The following is a 23,697-nucleotide window of genomic DNA, read 5'->3' as shown; positions in this document are numbered from 1 at the left end:
AGTACAACACAGCTGCTGTCCCGGACAACAGAAAACACATGACAGACTGTACAGTACAACACAGCTGCTTTCCCGGACAACAGAAAACACATGACAGACTGTACAGTACAACACAGCTGCTGTCCCGGACAACAGAAAACACATGACAGACTGTACAGTACAACACAGCTGCTGTCCTGGACAACAGAAAACACATGACAGACTGTACAGTACAACACAGCTGCTGTCCTGGACAACAGAAAACACATGACAGACTGTACAGTACAACACAGCTGCTGTCCTGGACAACAGAAAACACATGACAGACTGTACAGTACAACACAGCTGCTGTCCTGGACAACAGAAAACACATGACAGACTGTACAGTACAACACAGCTGCTGTCCTGGACAACAGAAAACACATGACAGACTGTACAGTACAACACAGCTGCTGTCCTGGACAACAGAAAACACATGACAGACTGTACAGTACACACTTTACTATACATTTACACCCAAATGACTCATATTAGCAGGATAAGAAAATAACTTACAGTTTATATTCACAACTTCTTGAACTTTATCAAAAGTCCAACTTTGACGACATTATCATTTAATATAATTTAAGTTGGTTTATTATTTCCTGAAGATGTGTTCAGGAAGATACAGTATATTTTGTTATATTATTTTTGTGTGTGGATCTTAATTTGATCACCTTGTTGCAGGAGAACTTTTCTGCAATGCAGGAAATGTACAACTTCAAATCAAATTGTAGTCAAATCGAATTAATACACTTCTGGTGTATTTGAGGTGTATTTGAGTTATTAAAGGGCTTCTGAGGTTGCAATTTCCACTTTGACATTTCAGACTTGATTTTCCTTTTTAAAAAATGTATCAACCCCTACCAAAATGTCCATTGATTACAGTCTACGTAATAATTCATATTTCTTGTTGCTGCAGGATTATTTGCCTGCTGTAGCAAACTGGCTCAAATTAAGATCCTACATCTATATATAGTTTTAATTGTTGTCAATAGTATGTAGAATTATCACCATTAAAGCATTCTGCTTGGATAATTCATGTTATAAGAGCATCTACCATTCAAAAACAACAGGTAACCTCATAGTTAAAAATAAACATCTGTTGTGGACAGACAGCAATGTCATGCAATAACATTTACCTCCACAACTGATTCTGCTATACAAGCAACAATCATTCACCATTAATGTGGAAAGAGTAGATATGAATCAACAAATGAACACTGCAGTAATGTTTTAATCAACTAATGTACGTATATAATATGTTCTTATTGTCTTCAGCACCATCACAATTAACATCCCCAAAGTATTAGGTCATTCTGCATCGAGGTCTAGCTTGGATTAATCTTGGGCCTAAACTAACCACCTCTGATATTGATTTCCGTCTGACAGGTTAAGGTATTGAAGGACCGGTCAGCCAGTGTTGCTGCCATGCTATGTTGTTGTCTCTTCATACAGTGTGTTGTCTCTCTTTATGCAGTGTGTTGTCTCTCTTTATGCAGTGTGTTGTCTCTCTTTATGCAGTGTGTTGTCTCTCTTTATGCAGTGTGTTGTCTCTCTTTATGCAGTGTGTTGTCTCTCTTTATGCAGTGTGTTGTTTCTGTTTATGCAGTGTGTTGTCTCTCTTTATGCAGTGTGTTATCTCTCTTTCTGCAGTGTGTTATCTCTCTTTATGCAGTGTGTTGTCTCTGTTTATGCAATGTGTTGTCTCTCTTTATGCAGTGTGTTGTCTCTCTTTATGCAGTGTGTTGTCTCTCTTTATGCAGTGTGTTGTTTCTGTTTATGCAGTGTGTTGTCTCTCTTTATGCAGTGTGTTATCTCTCTTTCTGCAGTGTGTTATCTCTCTTTATGCAGTGTGTTGTCTCTGTTTATGCAATGTGTTGTCTCTCTTTATGCGGTGTGTTGTCTCTGTTTATGCAGTGTGTTGTCTTTCTTTATGTAGTGTGGTGTCTCTCTTTATGCAGTGTGTTGTCTCTCTTTATATGGTGTTGTCTCTCTTTATGCAGTGTGTTGTCTATCTTTATTCAGTGTGTTGTCTCTCTTTATGCAGTGTGTTGTCTCTCTTTATGCAGTGTGTTGTCTCTCTTTATGCAGTGTGTTATCTCTCTTTATGCAGTGTGTTGTCTCTCTTCATGCAGTGTGTTGTCTCTCTTTATGCAGTGTGTTATCTCTTTTTATGCAGTGTGTTATCTCTCTTTCTGCAGTTTGTTATCTCTCTTTATGCAGTGTGTTGTCTCTGTTTATGCAATGTGTTGTCTCTCTTTATGCGGTGTGTTGTCTCTGTTTATGCAGTGTGTTGTCTTTCTTTATGTAGTGTGTTGTCTCTGTTTATGCAGTGTGTTGTCTCTGTTTATGCAGTGTGTTGTCTCTGTTTATGCAGTGTGTTGTCTCTCTTTATGCAGTGTGTTGTCTCTGTTTATGCAGTGTGTTGTCTCTGTTTATGCAGTGTGTTGTCTCTGTTTATGCAGTGTGTTGTCTCTGTTTATGCAGTGTGTTGTCTCTGTTTATGCAGTGTGTTGTCTCTCTTTATGCAGTGTGTTGTCTCTGTTTATGCAGTGTGTTGTCTCTCTTTATGCAGTGTGTTGTCTCTGTTTATGCAGTGTGTTGTCTCTGTTTATGCAGTGTGTTGTCTCTGTTTATGCAGTGTGTTGTCTCTGTTTATGCAGTGTGTTGTCTCTGTTTATGCAGTGTGTTGTCTCTGTTTATGCAGTGTGTTGTCTCTGTTTATGCAGTGTGTTGTCTCTCTTTATCGTGATGTGTGTTTTGTCCTGTATTGTTATTTTTAATCCCAGCACCCTGTTTCTGCAGTGTGATTGTCTTGTTTATAAGTTTATTTGTGACTGACTTGCCTAGATTAAATAAAGTTAAATAAATAAAACAGGTTAGGCAGACAGGATTTGCATCCCAAATGGAACCATATTCCCAATATAGTGTAGTGCAGACCAGGGCCCATGGGATTCCCATCTCTGGTTTAGTGCACTACATAGTGTGTTGGTGGGACCATATGAGAGGCAGACAACCTTATGCAGGGTCAACCTCTGTCATCCCGGGTCAACCTCTGTTTATCCAGTGTGTTGTCTCTGCCATCCAGGGTCAACCTCTGCCATCCCGGGTCAACCTCTGCCATCCAGTGTGTTGTCCTCTGCCATCCCGTTTATCAGTGTGTGCCATGCCGGGTCAACCTCTGCCATGCAGTGTGTTGTCCTCTGTTTATCCAGTGTGTCAACCTCTGCCATGCTCTCAACCTTACCATGCCGGGTCAACCTCTGCCATGCCGGGTCAACCTCTGCCATCCCGTGTGTCAACCTCTGCCATGCCTTATGCAGTGTGTTGTCCTGGTCCCGGTGTCAACCTCTACCATGCCGGGTTGTCCTCTGCCATGTGTTGTCAACCTCTGTTTATGCAGTGGTCAACTCTGCCATGCAGTGTCAACCTCTGCCATGCAGTGTCAACCTTGCCATGCCGGGTCAACCTCTACCATGCTGGGTCAATGCCTCTGCCATGCAGGGTCAACCTCTGCCATGCCGGGTCAACCTCTGCCATCCCGGGTCAACCTCTGCCATGCCTGGTCAACCTTGCCATCCCGTTTATCTACCATGCCTGGTCAACCTCTGCCATCCGGGGTCAACCTCTACCATGTCGGGTCAACCTCTGCTATGTCGGGTCAACCTCTACCATGCCGGGTCAACCTCTGCCATGCAGGGTCAACCTCTGCCATGCCGGGTTGTCCTCTGCCATCCCGGGTCAACCTCTGCCATCCCGGGTCAACCTCTGCCATGCCGGGTCAACCTCTACCATGCCGGGTCAACCTCTGCCATGCCTGGTCAACCTCTGCCATCCCGGGTCAACCTCTGCCATGCCGGGTCAACCTCTGCCATGCCGGGTCAACCTCTACCATGCCGGGTCAACCTCTGCCATGCCGGGTCAACCTCTGCCATGCCGGGTCAACCTCTGCCATGCCGGGTCAACCTCTGCCATGCCGGGTCAACCTCTACCATGCCGGGTCAACCTCTGCCATCCCGGGTCAACCTCTGCCATGCCGGGTCAACCTCTGCCATGCCGGGTCAACCTCTGCCATGCCAGGTCAACCACTGCCATGCCGGGTCAACCTCTGCCATGCCGGGTCAACCTCTGCCATCCCGGGTCAACCTCTACCATGCCGGGTCAACCTCTGCCATCCCGGGTCAATCTCTCCCATGCCTGGTCAACCTCTGCCATCCCAGGTCAACCTCTACCATGCCGGGTCAACCTCTGCCATGCCGGGTCAACCTCTACCATGCCGGGTCAACCTCTACCATGCCGGGTCTACCTCTGCCATGCCGGGTCAACCTCTGCCATGCCCGGTCAACCTCTGCCATGCCGGGTCAACCTCTACCATGCCGGGTCAACCTCTGCCATGCCGGGTCAACCTCTGCCATGCCGGGTCAACCTCTGCCATGCCGGGTCAACCTCTGCCATGCCGGGTCAACCTCTACCATGCCGGGTCAACCTCTGCCATGCCGGGTCAACCTCTGCCATGCCGGGTCAACCTCTACCATGCCGGGTCAACCTCTGCCATGCCGGGTCAACCTCTGCCATGCCGGGTCAACCTCTGCCATGCCCGGTCAACCTCTGCCATGCCGGGTCAACCTCTGCCATGCCGGGTCAACCTCTACCATGCCGCGTGTGGATGTCAGAGTAGGCCTTGTCCATGCTTTAGTAACGGATATGATTCCTCATCAGGAGCAGGAAAGAACACCCAGTTTCTGTTGCTGCACACATACACACACACGCACACGCACACACACACACACACACACTTAACACTGTTTTGCTGCCACAGGAGACTCGGGCTGTTTCCCACATGACACCTGATTTCCTATGGGATACCCTGTGTCCTCTGGTCAAAAGTAGTGCACTATATAGGGAATAGGGTGCCATTTGGGACATATACTATGTACTCTTTTAAATCCAGTGGTTATCCAGATAAAAATGGAATTAAATTCAACCTCTCTCTGCCACACACAAGTACACACACACACAAACACGCATACAAACACACACACTTAAACACACACCCAGGAAAAACACACACCAACCCTGATGAACTATAAATAGATGCTAGAAGAAAATCTTCATAAAAAAATAAGCTGTTGCTTTTAAACTGTTATAAACATGTTGATAGAACAATGTCAAATGCTGCGTTTGGAGAAGAGATCTGACTCCATGGACACATTAGGACGATGTGGGAGGATGTCGTCCACAGTGACACAGCTCTTCTCAATAGTTTTGTCACCCTTGAGATACTCATACTTAATCCCATTTTTCATTACACACGTCCACCGTTGACAACAACACAGGATAGAGATTGAAGTTATAGAGCAGACACGTTAGAAACACTACTTGGCACTCCATGTTTAATAAGGCTACGCTCATAATCTAGTATTTGAGATGTTTTTAAAATCAGAATATGGTGCACAGCTAACGATGGACGGCAATGAATGTGGCTATAATATATATCATGACCTAATCCCCCATGATATCCCTACGAATATCTAATATATATCATGCCCTAATCCCCCATGATATCCCTACGAATATCTAATATATATCATGACCTAATCCCCTATGATATCCCTACGAATATCTAATGATATCCCTATATCCCTATGAATATCTAATATATATCATGACCTAATCTAATATATATCCTAATGATATCCCTACGAATATCTAATATATATCATGACCTAATCCCCTTGATATCCCTACGAATATCTAATATATATCATGACCTAATCCCCTATGATATCCCTACGAATATCTAATATATATCATGACCTAATCCCCTATGATATCCCTACGAATATCTAATATATATCATGACCTAATCCCCCTTGATCCCCTACGAATATCTAATATATATCATGACCTAATCCCCTTGATATCCCTACGAATATCTAATATATATCATGACCTAATCCCCTTGATATCCCTACGAATATCTAATATATATCATGACCTAATCCCTTGATATCCCTACGAATATCTAATATATATCATGACCTAATCCCCTTGATATCCCTACGAATATCTAATATATATCATGACCTAATCCCCCATCCCTACGGTATATATCATGACCTAATCTATCTAATATCTAATATATATCATGACCTAATCCCCTTGATATCCCTACGAATATCTAATATATATCATGACCTAATCCCCTTGATATCCCTACGAATATCTAATATATATCATGACCTAATCCCTTGATATCCCTACGAATATCTAATATATATCATGACCTAATCCCCTTGATATCCCTACGAATATCTAATATATATCATGACCTAATCCCCTTGATATCCCTACGAATATCTAATATATATCATGACCTAATCCCCTGATATCCCTACGAATATCTAATATATATCATGACCTAATCCCCTTGATATCCCTCGAATATCTAATATATATCATGACCTAATCCCCTTGATATCCCTACGAATATCTAATATATATCATGACCTAATCCCCTTGATATCCCTACCTAATATCTAATATATATCATGACCTAATCCCCTTGATATCCCTACGAATATCTAATATATATCATGACCTAATCCCCTTGATATCCCTACGAATATCTAATATATATCATGACCTAATCCCCTTGATATCCCTACGAATATCTAATATATATCATGATAATCCCCTTGATATCCCTACGAATATCTAATATATATCATGACCTAATCCCCATGATATCCCTACGAATATCTAATATATATCATGACCTAATCCCTATGATATCCCTACAGAATATCTAATATATATCATGACCTAATCCCCTATGATATCCCTACGAATATCTAATATATATCATGACCTAATCCCCTATGATATCCCTACGAATATCTAATATATATCATGCCCTAATCCCCTATGATATCCCTACGAATATCTAATATATATCATGCCCTAATCCCCTATGATATCCCTACGAATATCTAATATATATCATGCCCTAATCCCCTATGATATCCCTACGAATATCTAATATATATCATGACCTAATCCCCATGATATCCCTACGAATATCTAATATATATCATGACCTAATCCCCCATGATATCCCTACGAATATCTAATATATATCATGCCCTAATCCCCTATGATATCCCTACGAATATCTAATATATATCATGCCCTAATCCCCTTGATATCCCTACGAATATCTAATATATATCATGCCCTAATCCCCTATGATATCCCTACGAATATCTAATATATATCATGACCTAATCCCCCATGATATCCCTACGAATATCTAATATACATCATGACCTAATCCCCCATGATATCCCTATGAATATCTAATATACATCATGCCCTAATCCCCTACGATATCCCTACGAATATCTAATATATATCATGCCCTAATCCCCTATGATATCCCTACGAATATCTAATATATATCATGCCCTAATCCCCTATGATATCCCTACGAATATCTAATATATATCATGCCCTAATCCCCTATGATATCCCTACGAATATCTAATATATATCATGCCCTAATCCCCCATGATATCCCTACGAATATCTAATATACATCATGACCTAATCCCCTTGATATCCCTACGAATATCTAATATATATCATGCCCTAATCCCCTATGATATCCCTACGAATATCTAATATATATCATGACCTAATCCCCTATGATATCCCTACGAATATCTAATATATATCATGCCCTAATCCCCCATGATATCCCTACGAATATCTAATATATATCATGCCCTAATCCCCTATGATATCCCTACAAATATCTAATATATATCATGACCTAATCCCCTATGATATCCCTACGAATATCTAATATATATCATGCCCTAATCCCCTATGATATCCCTACGAATATCTAATATATATCATGACCTAATCCCCCATGATATCCCTACGAATATCTAATATATATCATGACCTAATCCCCTATGATATCCCTACGAATATCTAATATATATCATGCCCTAATCCCCTATGATATCCCTACGAATATCTAATATATATCATGCCCTAATCCCTAATATCCCTACTAATGATATCCCTACGAATATCTAATATATATCATGACCTAATATCCCTACGAATATCTAATATATATCATGATAATCCCTATGATATCCCTACGAATATCTAATATATATCATGCCTAATCCCCTATGATATCCCTACGAATATCTAATATATATCATGCCCTAATCCCCTATGATATCCCTACGAATATCTAATATATATCATGACCTAATCCCCTATGATATCCCTACGAATATCTAATATATATCATGACCTAATCCCCTATGATATCCCTACGAATATCTAATATATATCATGCCCTAATCCCCTATGATATCCCTAATATCTAATATATATCATGCCCTAATCCCCTTGATATCCCTACGAATATCTAATATATATCATGCCCTAATCCCCTATGATATCCCTACGAATATCTAATATATATCATGACCTAATCCCCTATGATATCCCTACGAATATCTAATATATATCATGACCTAATCCCCTATGATATCCCTACGAATATCTAATATATATCATGACCTAATCCCCTATGATATCCCTACGAATATCTAATATATATCATGCCTAATCCCCTTGATATCCCTACGAATATCTAATATATATCATGACCTAATCCCCTATGATATCCCTACGAATATCTAATATATATCATGACCTAATCCCCTATGATATCCCTACGAATATCTAATATATATCATGACCTAATCCCCTTGATATCCCTACGAATATCTAATATATATCATGACCTAATCCCCTTGATATCCCTACGAATATCTAATATATATCATGACCTAATCCCCTATGATATCCCTACGAATATCTAATATATATCATGACCTAATCCCCTATGATATCCCTATGAATATCTAATATATATCATGACCTAATCCCCTATGATATCCCTACGAATATCTAATATATATCATGACCTAATCCCCTATGATATCCCTACGAATATCTAATATATATCATGACATGATATCCTAATCCCCTAATGATATCCCTACGAATATCTAATATATATCATGACCTAATCCCCTTGATATCCCTACGAATATCTAATATATATCATGCCCTAATCCCCTATGATATCCCTACGAATATCTAATATATATCATGCCCTAATCCCCTATGATATCCCTACGAATATCTAATATATATCATGACCTAATCCCCTATGATATCCCTACGAATATCTAATATATATCATGACCTAATCCCCCATGATATCCCTACGAATATCTAATATATATCATGACCTAATCCCCCATGATATCCCTACGAATATCTAATATATATCATGACCTAATCCCCTTGATATCCCTACGAATATCTAATATATATCATTACCTAATCCCCTATGATAACCCTACGACCACCTACACACAAATACAGTCTTCTACTCCAACAACAATACCCAGTTCCTACAATGTCACGTGGTCCCATGGTCAATGAAAAGGACCTTCTATACTCACTAATGTTTTACAAACAGAGAAAGAAACGGAACATCTCATTTGCATACACTCAAAGCAATCCTTTCTGCCAGCCAGGCAGCACAAAATGCTCTGTTTTCTATCTGCACGGGAGCAAAGGCCAAGGGGAGAATCACAGAGACCGGCTCAACTCAACTAAACTCCATGCAGTCGTTCTATGTGAGTATCTATGTTCTATGTTCCGTTTGATCAGGAGTGGAGAACCAGGGAAAACCAGAGACGGACCAGCTAGACTCAACTGAACTCCATGCAGTTATTGTGAGGTTCTCTGTTCCATGTTCTGTGATCTATGTTCTGTGTGATGAGGAGTGGAGAACCAAGAAGAACCAGGGAGAACCAGAAACCAGCTGAACTCCATACAGTCATTCTATGTAAGGTTCTACGGTTCTACATTCTATTTGATCAGAAAGCTGCTAATTGATCCCCCGGGGTTGTATTATTCGACGTGGTTCCATCTGTGACTGTTTCCAAAGGGGGATCGCTGCTATAACATTGGTTCATTATTTTCTGTTGTGTGTTTTTTCAAAGTGTAATGTGTGATTCATTCTGCTTGGATCACTGTGCCGAAATGACTCCCTCTTTACTGTGTCTCCCTCTGAATCTGTCACCACACCTCACACACACACACACATTGTAAATCTGTCACCACACCTCACACACACACACACACACACACACACACACACACACACACACACACACACACACACACACACACACACACACACACACACACACACACACACACACACACACACACACACACACACACACACACACACACACACACACACACACACATTGTAAATCTGCCACCACACCTCTGTGCTCTTATCTCTCCTCTCCACATATACAGGATTTGGTTGAGTCATCACAACACTCTTTTGAAGTGGCTCCTAAACATTCAGGCTTGATACATGTCTTTATTATGCAACAGATACTCTAAAATAAGTCTGTGTGTGTGTGTGGGCTGTGTGTGTGTGTGGGGGTCTGTCTGTCTGTGTGTGTGTGGGCTGTGTGTGTGTGGGGGGGGGTCTGTCTGTCTGTCTGTGTGTGGGCTGTGTGTGTGTGTGTGTGTGTGTGTGTGTGTGTGTGTGGGGGGGGGTCTGTCTGTGTCTCTGTGTGTGTGTGTGCGTGTGCCTGTGTGCCTGTGTGTGTGTGTGTGTGTGTGTGTGTGTGTGTGTGTGTGTGTGTGTGTGTGTGTGTGTGTGTGTGTGTGTGTGTGTGTGTGTGTGTGTGTGTGTGTGTGTGTGTGTGTGTGTGTGTGTGTGTGTGTGTGTCTTTATTCTGTCTCTATCTGTGTGTGTGTGCGTGCGTGCATGCGTGTGTGTGTGTGTGTGTGCCTGTGTGTGTATGTGTGTGTGTCTTTATTCTGTCTCTATCTGTGTCTCTGTGTGTCTCAGTGTGAGTTACTAATATGACGTAGAATAAACTAGCAAACAGTGAGTGTGTGGGATTTCACTATATGGTGACAGTTTCATGGGGTATTTGAAGAAAAAGGATGGAATCCTCCGGAAGCAATTAAGGGCATTTGTCACACTTGCCAGCGTAAGCTGAAATGGTGACAGGCCGATGCAGATAGATACTGTGTGGTTGTGGGAGAAAGAACAGTAAAGAAATACCACTTCTGAGTTTTCTGTCTAACCCTTGACAATAAATGAAAAGCTGAAGAAATCTGGTCATCTGCAACCCAGGCATCTGGGGGAGAGATTATTCATCATTTAAAAGAGAGCTTGGTATTACGTTAGCTATATTCCAAAACAAAGGCCTAGTCAAGCACGGGCGGGTGTGCAATATTTTTGGAGTAATGTTGAAAGTCTAACACCGTATACTGTATAAACAGGACCAAGAACAGACTAGAATCTGAGAGAAAGGTTTTGGGAGCAGAGAAATAACAATGAATAGAAAGGGTGTCTCCATTCAAGTCAATGGTGACATAATTGGTGGATGTTTGAGTGTGCCCATGCCAGGAAGTAAAAGCAGAAAGTGTAACCTTCAATCTGTACTGTGATTTGTTGAGTCAATTCAACTGACATTGCAAAAAATACATTCCATTACATGAGCCAGCCACATCGTTTAACATCATTTGAATGAACATTCTACATTACCATGGCAATCCAGCATCAGCTGATAGAACATTCCAAAAGACCATGGAAATGATTGCATCATAATACCAGGCAGCCATTGTGAGTGTGCCCATGAGTTTACAAGTCAATTGCCAGGGTTAGAGCTTCCAAGCCCATTCTATTCATTCTGATTTCCATGTTTGGGAGTTTCTGATGCAGTGTTATTTATTATAGATCAGTATGCTGGAATGATCTAGAATATATCCAGTATTCCAGTGTTCTGTACTATAGACCAGTATTATAGAATATTCTAGAATATATCCAGTATTCCAGTGTTCTGCACTAAAGACCAGTATTATAGAATATTCTAGAATATATCCAGTATTCCAGTGTTCTGTATTCTAGACCAGTATTATAGAATATTCTAGAATATATCCAGTATCCCAGTATTCACTATTCTAGACCAGTATTATAAAATATTCTAGAATATATCCAGTATCCCAGTATTCACTATTCTATAGACTATAGTATTCTGTTGTGTCAAGACTATGCGTTGACTCCGTAGTCTATCTCCTGTTCTAATTTAAAGGCATATTCCAATCATCCCTTTAATAAGTATTGTGGAGGTCTGTAAACACTACATAGACTCATTTTAATGAACAACTACTAAGCCAAACGTTGGATTGGTTTTGAGTGCTTCAGTGTTGCTGTAGTTCTATCCTAATGAGAGATGTCATCTACAATGGTGTTAAAAGACTAGATATTTATGGATGGCTCTCTTATTTCCTTCAGTGTGAATATGTAGTTGCTACACCATCACAGCTCCTCTCTCCATGGTCCTGGGAAGGAGAAAACACTACCATAGTCATTGGTGATGATACACATCACCAACGCCTGAAAACCACTGGTCATTATCAACCAATAATTTCAATATAATTGTATATTAGAGATGAACAGCATACATGATGGTGGGCTGGGCTGTGGAGGAATATGGACCAGGCGTATCTCATGTACAACACCCGCTCCTCTTGTAGCTTTGGTGTAGGGATGCATTGCATTGTGAGGTCAGCTGTGTGTTTTTTGTTTCACGGCCCACAACCCAACTCTGTAGACAGACATGCACTATACAGGTAGGGGGTAGAGAGGGGTTAAAAGAGGCTATTGACGTGCACAGTTGACTCTAGCTCTGGCCCAAGTTGTTATTGTCCGTTCCACTACCAAGGGATGTTTGGTTAGTAGAAGAATAAGCACTAACGCCCTGGACCAGAGCTAGGTTGACTCAAACTCCCAGCTGGCTCATCTATATATGCATACATACAAACAATGCTCATTGAACTGTAGTATAAGTGCAGTATGTTAGACATATAGCATGTTTGGGGCTGGTTACTCACCCTCCTTTGCTGGTCGTTTAACCTCTGCACTGATGTTGCACACCTGCCCAGCACGGATTTGTGGAGTCAGGCATCCCTCCGTTTGGGGATTTAAAGGCAAAACCACGTTGTTAAGCAAAAGCATACTTTCTGATTCTCCGTCGCCTAGGTGCTGGGGACAGGTGCATTTCGTATACACTATTCCACATGATTCCACAGTTCCTTTCTCCGATTTCAGGCAGTTTTCCAGCCACGTGCACAGCACCTGACATCCAAATTGACTGGGGCTCGCCTTGTTCAAGACCAAGAATTCCACCACAGACGTCTCCTCTTCGTCCGTCTTCTGCAATCCGTTATAATCGTAAGGGAAAACCCTCCGTAGCTGCACGAAATTCTTGTCATACTGCAAAAATATATACATATTCTTGGAATCACACAGGTACACTATAGACTCGTTGGTTTTCAGCAATTCATTGATCTTCTCGTGTGAGTAGTGATCGAATTGATAAGCAAGCAAAGAGAACTCGGAGCAGCTCAAGTCTCGTTTGTATAGTTTGAGGTAAATGCTGTATTTGGTAGGGTCAGGGTTCTCCAACGTCCATGTGCAGTTCGTGTAGTTCTTAGGAAACATCTCAGTCACTGAGTAAGATCCATATATGACCCCCTTGACCAAAGTGGAACACCAGTAGTCTTGTGCACCAGTTAATCCAAACAGAACCAGGAGATAGGTGGAAAATATATAAATCAACTGGTTACGAATAGCCTTCATCCTATGTCATTTGGCCTGCAAGGGGGAGAGATGTAAAAATGACACCAAGGACTCTTAAAGACACAGTTAGTAACAGTAAACAACATGAACCTGTGTAGGTCTAATACAGGGTGATCTGATTATACCAACGTTTAGTTCATAGTGAGGCCTCAACCTTTTCCGCCTTGGAAAACACCTGGCTAATCGTCATCATTCCTGTTCCACTGTTACATTACGGCGGGCAGTCTCCTGCTCATCTCCCTTGTTGCCTTTCGCAAGAAAGATAAAACTTTGGACAAACACTGCCACCTTGTGGTTGCTATGGTCGCTTGATTTGGGGAAGTCCGCATAAGGGATCAATGAAACTCGTGTCAGTCGTTATTGAGTTGTAATTAATTGGACCGATTGGCAGAACTAGGGAACCGTCCATCTTTGTAATATTTCGAACGTGATGGGGCTCGCGTGTTCATATGTGTGTGTCCATCACAAAGAAAGAGAGGTCTGTGATTGTGAACAGTTATCATATTTCTCTGAGAGGGACATATAGGCTGCATGTGGTATTTTATTGGAAGTGAGCTCATTTTGCGCAACTATGTTCTCCATTACGCATCGAGGAGAGGGGCTTTAAACCATCGATGTTAATGAACTGAATTATGTATTCGGTGAATTCCAAGTCCCTGACAAAAAGGGTTTTGATTCTGTGTCTATTTTATTTTATTTATTTCCGAATCCAAGACCATACTGCGTGATATGCTGTAGGCTATGTTACACGCCCATCCATCCAACCTGTATCTTTCCTCAATTCAATAGTGGACTAAGAACTGGTTTGGAAGTCCATTATACACTAATTTCATATAAAGACTCAGTGGGAGATTAACCAACCCACACATTGACACAAATACAGCATCGTGTCCCCAGTCCCGATTTCCTTAACATAACTAACATGGGCTTTCTTCTCGTCCCTTATAGGCAGCTAATGATACCTGTAACGTTCTTCCATCTACTAATAGACAGATCTGGATCACGTATCGAGTCGCGAGAGAAGGAGAGAGGGTGAGAGAGAGAGAGCGAGAGAATGCATGCGATGTCCTGATTGTATTAATCCTGCAGGCATTGCAGCTGTGAGCAGTGTCACAGTGGTGTGTGAGTAGGCGGTGGAATTAAGTCTATAGAATATTCTTCTGGGAACATGAGAATAGTAAGATTTCAAACATTGAGGACTATAAACCTAATTTGAGGACATTAGTATAGGTTATGCATGATAAAATGACAAAGAATGCGATGTAATATAATGGCTTATTGTGCTGCCAAATGGACAGAATGTTGTCTTTTGGTTTGGGACCTGTTCATATTGTACCTAAATGCTGTTTCTCTGCAAATATTCTCACTAATGGATAGATCATTCTTGCATTATCACTGTTTATAAGATTCATAGGGTACATGCCGTTCTCTGAAAACTGAAGTCCTTTTGCTAAACGGACATGGTTTGAGCGCTTATCGAGGATTACAATTTGGTAGAGGATGCAAAAACATCCGCTTATTTTACTCTCAAATTAAAGTTGTTTTTCCTCCTGTTTTGCAAAGCGATATGAATATGATGAAATATCAACTCAATCCCAATTCACTGACACACAGACGGCGCTAAAACCAGATTTTTGCCCATTTTTGATAAAAGGCGCACAGAAATACATCTGTTAACTTCTTCCAACCCAGTGTGGTCTATGTGTGTCCGTCCCATGGTTGGAATCCCTCGACGCATGTTAGAGCCTCTATTCATTCGAAACAGAGATACAATGCTGCAGCCACAGAAATGTTGATCGAGATGGAATATTTCAACTTTCAGACGAGGCTATATCGGTTAAACAGAGATCGTTGCAGTAGCCTAGCTGGCGTGGAATCTGTTGGTATTATCTGAATGCCTGGCTGCTTTATCTGTCTACAGCCATAAAATCATAATAGCATACTACTACCAATAATAATCATGCAATTAATATTATCCCCAAAATTACCTTACACTCCGGAAGCTATGGCTATTTTTCCAAAATACTTGACCACATCCTTTATGAAGAGCAGAATGTGTCTCGGTGTGAATCGATACTTCCCATAGCCACAATAGAAGTCCAATGCAACAAGACGATCGTCAATGGACAACAACACAATGCGTTAGACTCCCGTCTGGATCATCTCCTCCGCGTCGCTTTTTCCCATCAAAACGGACCCAGTGAGAAGCGAAACAACTCGCGACAGCCCAATAGAGGAATAGTAGAATAATTGGGGGGACAAAAATCTACCAAATTACCGTGAAGGTATACCTCTATGGATCGTCGATGGGTCCCTTCGTGTCTTTTCTCCAGATATATTAGCCTATCAAGACGAGGCAGCAAGTAGTCCAAAAAAATCCTTAGCGGACGGATGTTTGAATACTGAGTAAGTATGGAGGAGAGATAGAAACCGCTCTGCTCGCTCACCCTGCTTAGGACTGGCTGGGGCTGCAATATCACGTCACAGCCACTAAGATAAAGCACGTATGGACGTTTTCTTGCTGCGTCTGGTATACCACTTTCCCACCCCCACCCCCTGACACTCTTACATAGCCTTCCCTTAATTCAAGGCATAGGGATGTTCCCTTGGACTTGGACCCGAGGTTTTGTGCCCACTGCCCAGACAGACAGGCTACTGCTCCAGACGAACCGGCACGTCGGGTTGGGGTTTACCATTCGTTGTTGGAATATTGGGGTATTTTGGCTGCAAAGACGGATGAGCTGGCGCGCGCAGGACAATAAAAAACCTTATATTCTATCATCATGGGACATTTATAAGCGGATAGTGGAATTACCCTCCTTATGATTTTGAAACAAGGATATTTTCATGTTTTTTTTATAGATTTCTTCTACTTTTTTGCTGATGTGGCAGGTGTTTTGTGCTGTTTTGAAATTCGCCTCTGTCTGTAGTAATTAGTGTCTTCTTCTGTTCTTATGCAAAGTAGCCTACAGAACATATCCTCCCTCCGCTTCACGACTGTGTATGTAGTTGTTTCTTGTATTTAGGTCAAAACACTATTAGGTATGCATGTTTATGTTCATCGAATGATTTGGGGTATTGTTGAGCAGTTTAGTCAAGCTATACTACTTCATCCGTTCTAAATGTTGTATGGCGGGGACTTCAGAAAAGTCGGGTTTTTCGACGTTGACCTAAATATGGCAAACTTTTCACTTAAGTTCATAATTTGTTAATATGCTTCGAGGTAAGAATATATCTAATTGAGTCTACTAAGTTAATGGTATAACTTTGTTTACTTAACATTTTTACTTTTGCTCAACCATAATACGAGTTCATTGCGCATTGCCAAATAAATAAACCGAATTGATCGTAACAGAGACAATATCAGCTCGCTTTGTTTTTACAATGCATTGTATCTGTAAAGTGTGCAACTCTAAGTTCTTAGTCCTAATGGAACAAGAGGAAATTTGATAATAATGACCAAACATACACCAAACATGTACTGTTTCCTCTGAGTCTATAACCATACAAAGGGCGAGAATTGTCTCAGTGGTTATTACTGTGGAAGTCATACCCGAACATCTGAATGGTTAAACACAGGCATAAGAGCGTTATGTGGTTGGTTAGTTGTACAGTCCGCTGAACCGTCGTTTCGAAAAGCGCCGGAGACTGGAACAGGCAACTGGAGAGTTTGCTTCAAGGGCGGACATGAAGGTTGACTGAACTAAAAAGTGAAACGATCATGGAGGGCTTCCCCCACACACATTCAAAGGGTTATGTTACTGTCTGGCATGTCAGCGGTTTAGCAGCATACTCCTTGTCGTCAGACAGTATGGGTTGAGTGAGGAGTGAGTTAGGCTACCTAAAGGTCCGTTACCCGCGTTCGTATTCTATTAAATAGATCCACTGACTTCAGCTAAGTGGACTAACTTGGGGAGCGTTATACGTGTTTTGCGCAGTTAGTGCTCGTAATGTTCCTGGCCAACATACAATTTGTCGAAATATTGCGCACGCAATTAAGCTACATCTGTTAGGTTACTTCTTGCTGCTTGCTAAAGCGCTCGACGGTTATCGAATCCATCATTGCCCGCGGGCGGTGAATGGATAGGCTATAGATATTCTACATATTCTTACCCTACGAGGTCCGGAGCCTGTTGTTTTTCCTACCTGATAATTAATTGCACACACCTGGTAGCCAGGTCTAAATTAGTCCCTGATTAGAAGGGAACACTAAAAAAATACGCATTGGAACTGGCGAGGTCCAGAGATGAGTTTGTGGGTTCTATATTATATAAAGACGCTTGACAGTTGAGATGGCAGCTAGTTTAATAAAGCAGATGCCTCCACTACTAGATTATGACCGGGCACCGGGGCACGGGTATGACACACTTTGTCTGTTATGGGGTTGAGGAGCAGCGAACCGTCTCTAAAATGGTTTGTGATGCACATTTGCGCTGGCTGCCTGCTGGGAGTCGAGAGGGTGGACACTGTGTGTCTGGTCGAAGCTGTCTCTCTCATTTATATGATCCGATCCACATGACAGGCTGCAGTAGATGCAATATCCACAGCTATGGCTATGGATTATATATATATATATATATATATATATATATATATATATATATATATATATATATATATATATATGGATAAAATATATGGATTATATGTAATGGATGAATGCTATTCTGTGAGTCCCTGTGTTTATGAGCTATACTGTGCTCGTCTCTGTGCTCTCAAAATATAATATATCCCTAGGTCTATTTAGCAATAGCAAAAAACGGAATGATGATTTAGTGACTGTGGTGCCATGAGAGTGTATGCAAGCCCGCAGAGACACAGCTGGGAGCTGTCCCTTCAGCACCACCCTGGACATGACCCCTGAGGGATTCAGCACTGCAACACCATGGACAGCAACCTCTGACAAGGCACCAGTACAGACTACCTGCTGTGCAAGAGCATGGACAGCAACCCCTATACAAACCACAGCTGTGGCAGCAGACCCTAGCCCCTTCAGCACCATGGACAGCAGCGGTTATACAAGCCACAGCTGTGGCATCAGACCCCAGCCTCTTCAGCACCATGGAAGGCAGCCCTTGCTACAGCAGCCCCCACAGCTTGGTTCCATAACGGGCTATATCATAAAAATGTAGTAAAACAAAAACGTGCCTTTTAGTCTTCATTTAATTTTAGATGTGTGGTTAAGGTTAGAGTTAGTTTTAAAATCAAATTTTAAGAAGATAAATTATAGAAATAGGTGGGGTTTTGACTTTGCCCAGATAGTAACGATCCTACAGCTGCAGCACCACGATCATCTACTTGCTTCATACCAGCCACAGCTGCAGCACCATGATCCATCTGTGGATTCATACCAGCCACAGCACCACAGTCATCTACCTGCTTCATACCAGCCACAGCACCACGATCATCTACCTGCTTCATACCAGCCACAGCACCACGGCCATCTACCTGCTTCATACCAGCCACAGCACCACAGTCATCTACCTGCTTCATACCAGCCACAGCACCACGGCCATCTACCTGCTTCATACCAGCCACAGCACCACGGCCATCTACCTGCTTCATACCAGCCACAGCACCATGGCCATCTACCTGCTTCATACCAGCCACAGCACCACGGCCATCTACCTGCTTCATACCAGCCACAGCACCACGATCATCTACCTGCTTCATACCAGCCACAGCACCACGGCCATCTACCTGCTTCATACCAGCCACAGCTGCAGCAGTACCCATTAGTACATATTCAGCACCACGGACAGAAGACACATTTGCAGCAATATGCTCACAACCACAGCTGCAACAACAAAAAAATGTGTTTGGAACCTATGAGATCCTATTAAATTACTCCTAGTATTCTAGTCCATGCACAGCTCCCTAACAGGGAGAGGTATACGGACCATGGAGAGCTCCTTATTAAGTGGAGGTACAGGGACCATGGACAGCTCCCTGACAGGAGGAGGTACAGGGACCATGGACAGCTCCCTAACAGGAGGAGGTTTAGGGACCATGGACAGCTCACTAACAGGGGGAGGTACAGGGACCATGGACAGCTCCCTGACAGGAGGAGGTACAGGGACCATGGACAGCTCCCTGGCAGGAGGAGGTACAGGGACCATGGACAGCTCACTAACAGGGGGAGGTACAGGGACCATGGACAGCTCCCTAACAGGGGGAGGTACAGGGACCATGGACAGCTCCCTGACAGGAGGAGGTACAGGGACCATGGACAGCTGCCTAACAGGAGGAGGTACAGGGACCATGGACAGCTCCCTGACATGAGGAGGTTTAGGGACCATGGACAGCTCCCTGGCAGGAGGAGGTAAAGGGACCATGGACAGCTCCCTAACAGGAGGTGGTACAGGGACCATGGACAGCTCCTTAATGTGAGGTGGTACAGGGACCATGGACAGCTCCTTATTATGTGAAGGTACAGGGACCATGGACAGCTCCTTATTATGTGGAGGTATAGGCACCATGGACAGCTCCTTATTATGTGGAGGTATAGGGACATGGACAGCTCCCTAATAGGAGGAGGTATAGGGGCCGTTGACAGCTCCTGCATCCCAAATTCCACTCTAGTCCTTACATAGTGCACTATGTAGGAAATAGAATGCCATTTGGAATGCAGACATTGATTCAACAATCTCTAGTTGCACAGCTGTTGCGTGTGAGGAACTAATTGTTTATCTCAAGCAATTGTAAATTTGGAAAGATTCTAATGCCATATGGCAGCTAACATTTCTGTTGAACCTGGCACTGTGGATTGTGAACACATATTTCAAGGTTTGGGAAGTTTGTCTCTACAGAAATGTATTCAGTTTAAAGGATTGAGGCATATTATAAAGACCTTTGGATTTAAAATCGTATTGTGTACTGAACGTGATATCACATATTATATTATTAAGCAATAAGGCACAAGAGCCAAAATACCACGGCTAAGGGCTGTTCTTAGTGCCTGGATACAGCCCCTAGTCATGTTATATTGGCCATATACCACAACCCCCGAGGTGCCTTATTGCTATTATAAACTGGTTAGTGGTTAGAGCGTTGGACTAGTAACCGAAAGGTTGCAAGTTCAAATCCCTGAGCTGACAAGGTACAAATCTGTCATTCTGCCCCTGAACAGGCAGTTAACCCACTGTACCTAGGCCGTCATTGAAAATAAGAATTTGTTCTTAACTGACTTGCCTAGTAAAATAAAGGTAAAATAAAATGTAAAAAATAAAATACCAACGTAATTAGAGCAGTAAAAATACATGTTTTGTCATACCCATGGTATACGGTCAGATATACCACAGCTGTCAGCCAATCAGCATTCAGGGCTCAACCCCCCAAGTTTATAATATTAAACAGAACATTTTGGATCCTGCCATCACAATAGTGTGTTCTTACGATCCCAAAATGACAGAACAAGAGCTGTCTGCTCTAGCACAAGCTCCACCTTGCCCTCTGATAGGCTAGCCATATTGCTTACACCTATCAAATTCTTTCAGAGCTACACAAGTGTTGAGGAGGTAGTGCCCAGGGGCTAGAGGTTGGTTCTAGACAGTGCCTAACCTCACACAATGTCTTGACCACTAAACAACTCCAGTCCCCTCTCCCGGGACAAGTGGCTAGTGCCTAGGGGCTAGGGGTTATTTCTGGACAGGGCCTAACATCATTGACTTGACCACAAAACAACTCCAGTTCTCTCTCTTTCTCCATAGAGGTCTAACTCAACATAATGTCCACATTAGAGTAATGTCATGTCGTACTCCAGGGGAACGCTGTGAACTCCATCAAATGGAAATACTGTTCAACTGCCAATTTTGCTTTTGTGTTTGCATTGGGGGAAGAGACAGTCAGGGATTACTAATCAGTCTCAGCACAGGGCTGCCTGACATTGTCATCCATACTAATGTGACGGACTCAGCATCGGTCCCAAAATGGCACCCTATTCCCCTAAGGGGCCCTGGTCAAAAGTAGTGCACTATAAATGGAATAGGGTTCCATTTGCGATGTATATTTAGTATCTGTCACTTCAATAACAGTGTCGATGTCTGAAGAGAAAATGACATGTTTTTCATCCCTCCACCAAACCAAGTCCCCAGTCCAGATCATTAAAAACATTGCTGATCTCTTGCAGATTGAGGTCCCTTAGCATAGTTGTTTGGCATGGATGAAGCTGTAACTGCAGTATTAAGGTATTAAAGGGGCAATCCAGTATTCAAAGAACAACAACATTCTGACCCTGCCACTCTTTGAGGTAAACAGCTGAGCGATGGGGCTGGAGAAATGTAACCAGTGTATGGAAGTTTCATTCTTCAAGAATCAATGGCTATATTTCCTTAATTTAACATTTACTAAAATTAATTTACCAATCCCGGATTACCCCTTTAAAGTATTAAAATCTCTCACTTCCTCGGGCAGCCAGTTGGAAACATCCGGAGTGACCCGAAAGCATGCCCACATGGATATTCTACAGTGCCAGAGCCAGAATGAAGACCTTAAGGTGTTTTGGGAGACTCCAGCCACACACACACACACACACACATGTTCATGAATGAGAAATGGTAGACACAATGTCTGACACACTACCTGGTGCGATGACAAAGCTTGTTGCTCTTTTTAGAATCCCCTTTGCCTTTTTCTAATTCCAGAAGTGCTGCACTGGGGTTTAATTAGCATGTTCTCAGTCTCTCACACACACACACACACACACACACACACACACACACACACACACACACACACACACACACACACACACACACACACACACACACACACACACACACACACACACACACACACACACACACACACACACACACACACTTTACAAAGCTTTATGAAAAGATTAAAAACACAACTGAGGGTATCTCTCCAGTGATATGAGACGAGGCCAAGTGCCAACCGTCCAGGACGTCTGCCAACCCCCCCCCCCCTCTGTCTCTCCCCTCTCTCTCGCTACCCCCTCTCTTTCTGTCTTTCTCTCTCTCCCCCACTTTCCCACTCACCCTTCCTCCCTCCCTCTCTCCCACTCTCCCTTCCTTCCCTCTCTCTCTAACCTCAGTTCCCTATCAGTATGGTGGTGGCTAAGTACAGATCCCTTCTAAGCCATGTTTGCCCTTTAGGCAGACCTCAGGCTGGTCCAATGCTAACACACAGATGACATGTCTGTCTAAGCAGACCAAGGAAATCATCTGACTCAAGGTTAAAGGTTAAACGAGAGAGCTTGACGTCAAGGTGAAATCATATAGCGAGCTATCGGCAGGCGAGCGCTGGGCCGGTAGACCTTGGCTACATTCCAACAATCTGTTTGTTTTTCTGTGATTGTGTTTTCTATCTCTGTTCTGCTTTTCATGATGTTTTGATGTATTGATGTATTGATGTGTAGATTTCTGTTAATCTTTCTGAAAAAGAGACCTTGCTCTCAGCATGACTCACTGTCAAAATAAAGGTCATTTTTGGTTTGATTTAATGGCACCCTATTCCCTATGTAGAGCACTACGTTTGACCAGGCCCCTGTGTGCCTTGGTAAATAGCAGCGCACTATAAAAGGAATAGGGTCCCATTTGAGACACAGCCTAGGTAAGTCGCCTACAGACCTTGCGTGTTAGTCAAAAGACTGCAGTGACCTGACTGAGGGGTTAGGTGAGAGGACTCTTTTTATTAGCAGTGCAGCAATGTGTTTTCACACCATCGGGCAGCGACTAGTTAAAACCATAATAGTCCAGTAGATCGTGTGCTTAGACATCAAAACTGAAGGAGATCTGAAATGTTTTTTTTTGAGGACGTGTTTTGGACACAGTATTTTGTTTCTAGGTCGTGACTATGGACATGGACAGGATATTCAACATCCCAAATCTAATTTACAGCCCACTCCCTGTAACTGGCCTCCG

The 23,697-nt window shown here is 42.5% G+C and overlaps 1 pseudogene; it reads right to left on the bottom strand.

Annotated features, from left to right (window-relative positions):
* Positions 1 to 16,277, bottom strand: part of LOC124042229 — a 277,909-nt pseudogene extending 261,632 nt beyond the window's left edge.
* Between the last annotated feature and the right edge of the window lie 7,420 nt (positions 16,278 to 23,697).

The sequence above is a fragment of the Oncorhynchus gorbuscha genome, linkage group LG08 (assembly GCF_021184085.1).
Source record: "Oncorhynchus gorbuscha isolate QuinsamMale2020 ecotype Even-year linkage group LG08, OgorEven_v1.0, whole genome shotgun sequence".
NCBI lineage: Eukaryota > Metazoa > Chordata > Actinopteri > Salmoniformes > Salmonidae > Oncorhynchus > Oncorhynchus gorbuscha.
Note: the sequence above shows the minus strand (reverse complement) of the source record. Positions and strands in the feature narration are given on the sequence as shown.